Source organism: Malaclemys terrapin, chromosome 4 (assembly GCF_027887155.1).
Source record: "Malaclemys terrapin pileata isolate rMalTer1 chromosome 4, rMalTer1.hap1, whole genome shotgun sequence".
Lineage (NCBI taxonomy): Eukaryota > Metazoa > Chordata > Testudines > Emydidae > Malaclemys > Malaclemys terrapin.
Window position 1 is genome coordinate 145,501,544 of NC_071508.1, and position 4,031 is coordinate 145,505,574.

Sequence of the window (4,031 nt, forward strand, 5' to 3'; positions counted from 1 at the left end):
GGTGTAATGTTGACTCACATGGGGCGACAGCAGTGGGGATCAAACCTGGGACCTCAATGCACAAGCTAAAAGGAGACACATGTCACTTAGCTCAGGCTGTAGCCGACTCATCACTCTCCAGCTGGCCGGCCTAGCCACTAGAGGGGGAGATGCACCACACTAAGCAGGAGGTTTCAGCCTCTCGCTAGGTGTAGACAAACCTCCCCAAGTTTCAGAGACTTCCAGAGCAAGTCCCTGCTTGCCGGCACAGCAGGGTTCGAACCTGGGGCCTCTGAAACTCAGTGCAGGAGCCTCTACTGCATGAGCTACAAGACACATGTCACGTAATTGTGGCAGGAGCAGGGCCATCAATCTCTCGCAGGCCTAGCCACCACTAGAGGGGGATGGAGTGCCGCTCTGAGCAAGCCAGGGTTCCATACCATATGGTATGTTTCAGAGAACAACCACAGACTTCTCTGCACTTACGGCCCATCTGACATTTTCGCTTTCGCTATTTCTCTGCCTCCTTCGGTTCCATTTTTCTGTGATTGAAACAGGCAGCACCTGCCGCAGATAAGTCAGGAACCCCACTCAGTTTGGCTGACCTGTGGGGGCTGCACCACCGGAGGTGTCGTCTCCTTTCTCATAAAGGAGAGCAAACCATAAGAGTTGTACGTATCCAGCAAGGCTGCACTTGTACTCCAGAAAGCACCGGCAGACTGCCAAATGACTTGGTTGCATTGCATTGGAAAAGCCTGGCTAATCGCTCCGAGACCTGTCCGGGAAAGCAACCACGGGAAGGAAGTTAAGCACATGCTTAAAGTAACGTAAGTGTTTAAGAATCTTAACAAAATTTTCAAGGCAGTGGATATTTGTATGAATGACAAGAATGCCTAGAGTTAATGCTAACGAAACTACTGGAAGGGAGGTTTTATGGAACTTCCATCGTTGGAGGTTGTTGTTTTTCTGGGCTAGAAGACCTCTTGAGGTCCTTTCCAGCCCTATGTTTCTGTGGTCAGGTCTACACTACAGACTTATATCAATATAACAACGTCACTCGGGTGTGAAAAATCCACACCCATGAGCGACATAGTTTTACTGACCTAACCCCTTGCCACGTAGATAGCACTATCTTGGTGGGAGAGCTTCTCCCATTGCCATAGCTACCATCTCTGGGGGAGTTGGATTAACTGCGCTGACAGGAGAAGCTCTCCCGTCGGAGTAGTAGTGTCTTCAAAAGTGCTACAGCCGGGAAGCTTCACCCATACAGCGCTGTACGTGAAGACAAGCCCTAAGATTCTATACCTTGGGCAGCTGAGCGCAAACCAATCTCCATCAGAGGTCAGGATAAGACCTGTATGCAGGCCAGATAACCCCACATTTGCTCATGGGTGGTTTCTCCACCTTCTTGACAAGCATCTGCGACTGGCCATTGTCAGAAACGGGATGCTGGCTTAGATGGCTCCAGTCTGGTCGTTCCAATGTTCTTGTGGTTCCAGTCTGGTCGTTCCAATGTTCTTGTGGTTTGCTGGATCAGGGCCCAAGTTAGGAACATGATTTAAAAAAAAAAAAAAAACGTTCAAAAATGGAGAATAAAAGGATGATTACAAAAGCATGTAATATAAACGACCTTGTAAGTACAAAAGCAGAAGGGGTCAGTGAAGGGTCATGGGAAGGCAGACATTGCTTTAAAAAAATAATCTTCGCTTTACAGGACAATGAGGAATGTTCGCCACAAACTGACAGCACATACATAGCTCCGTCCTGAGGGCAGGAAGAAGAAATACCAGTGGAAACGACTCATCCCAGAGTAGGGAATGATGAGAAATGATAAAGAAAGTGACAGAAGAACCATTGGATTCTTTAGCAGAGGTACTTAGACTATCTCTGGAGGAGAGCTATTGATGCTGATATAATGCTTATGCTTAAGAATGTATTATTATTATTATTTATTATTTATTTGTAGTATCATAGTGCCATGGACCATCCCCACTCTGTTAAGCACTGTACAACCAGAGCACAGAAAAGATTATCCTGCCCCAAAGAGCTGCCAATCTAAGACAAGAGACAACAGATGGACACAGACAAGTGAGAGAGAACTAGGAAACAATGAGACAATGTAGCTCAGCAGGATGGACAGGGATCTCAGCCCACCTGCAGTCTAATCACTGTCAAGTTTTTTTTAGCATCACATTAAAGGAGAGTTTGAAGGAGGAAGTTTTGTGGATGTTAATGCAGAGTTTCCTCCAGGCAAGAAGGGGCCTGAGGGTAGTCTAGACCTGGACACTGAAACGTCAGCCACTGGAAATGTGCAGAAGTCGCAGAATAGGGACAGAACTAGGAAGTTACAGTTGGGCTGAAGATCAAGAGGAGCAGACGCCCAACATTGGGGGACTTTTTTTTCTTTGAAACAGCTGCTGAGAAGAAACCATCAATGCACTTTGCCTTGACTTTAGGGAAGCAATAGATAAAATATGGTATGAAACCCTAATCTCAAGAGCCAGGGAGTTTGGTGTGGGGTGGACCTGGAGCAACCTTGGGCACAGAAGACCTGTGAGTGGAAATAGAATGAATGGGAGGTAATTAGCAGTATTATGGCCCAGTAACTTGCAAGCTAGCGTATGAAGGGGTGACCAAATGCACCCTTGTATGCACATCCTCCACACCATTGTAATAATCTTTGTACAAGATGTCCCTTGTTAAGGTATCATGTGAAAACTAATAACTCACTGGTCAGTAATATGATGAAATGTATGCAGCAACATTATATGTAAAGTTATGAATTCCCCTGACCGATGTTGGTGGCATATATTCAAACCCATGTTAAACAAAAGTGTGTGTGTTTACTTACCTCAAGTTACATATAGGTTGTAAACCGAGTCCTCAGACAGCAAAAGGGGGAAGATGGGAGACAAGGAAAATGTGCATTTCAGCAAACAGAGGTGAGAAGAAACAGCGTACAGCCTCTTTCGCTACCAGACCCCATGTCTCCGTCCTCATAGCTGGAAGGACCTTTCTCTAGGTATGACCCTCAGGGAAATGCATTTCAAAAGGTGACTGAACTGTAAAAGAAAGGGGCAAAAACATGGTCTCTCCCTCTCCATCGCTCTCTTTGTCACCTAAGAGGACAAAAGAAACAGCCATTGGACTTTGGGAACACGTCTTGGCCTAAGAGTTTGGTCAGCCATGTTACTGGAACCTTCTGGTAAGGGACTTCCTTGAACCAAGTCTAGTTTGTGAAGTTCAGGAGGCGTTCTATCTTTAGTTCTCCTGTAACCATTTCTGACTTTAATGCCTTGTACTCACGTGACACCTCTCTCTTTGTAGTTAAATACACTTTTTATTCTTTAATCAAAACAAGTCCAGTGCTGTTTTAAACTGAACAGTGTGAGTAATTTCCCTTCAAAGTAGCAGACTGTTGTGTATTGATTCCCTTAAAGAACTGTCCAGGAGAGGGCTGGACAGTGCAGAACACACGTTTTTTGGGGGAAATCCAGAACTGGGCGTGTGTTGGGGGTCACCCTGCAAGTAGTAACCAAGGCTGCTGGAAGCAGAGTGTGACGGGGGGTTGCTGACAGGTAGCTGGGTCAGAGTTGCTGGCCCAGGGCTGTGGCTATGTACAGACACTCCAGGTGTGCCCGGGTTGCTGTTTGACTGGTTGTGAGTGGCCCAGGTAGGAGCTACAGCAGCAAAGCATTGTGAGGCGCCCAAAGTTGCAAGGTAAGAGATGCCCCAACCCCTCACTGGTTTGGATTGCACCCTGGAATGTCTGAGGAGGAAGGGGCTAAAAGGTGCTGATGAGGATGGGGACAATCAGTCTGAAGGAACAGGTCATGTGGCTCGAGAGAGAGCCTGGAAAAATAAGCAACTTGGCTGTTCAGTGTTTGTGGGAGAAGAGAACAAGTGGGCAGTGGAGGTTCACGTTCTTGGCAGAGCCATGACAGAAATCAATAGGATAACAGGACAGACAGTCAAGGCGGGGCTAAATTGCGGAGGGCTTCAGAGGTTAGGACCAGCAGTTTATCATGGAAGAGGGAGGGATGTGAGGGGGA

General features: G+C 46.8%; 1 long non-coding RNA gene across 1 annotated transcript; it reads left to right on the top strand.

The window, feature by feature from the left end:
• Nucleotides 1-575: 575 nt before the first annotated feature.
• Nucleotides 576-3,215, top strand: LOC128837397 (uncharacterized). The gene is made up of 3 exons (XR_008444935.1): nucleotides 576-806; nucleotides 1,694-1,851; nucleotides 1,946-3,215. It is a non-coding gene; the product is annotated as an uncharacterized LOC128837397 (long non-coding RNA).
• The last annotated feature ends 816 nt before the right edge of the window (nucleotides 3,216-4,031 follow it).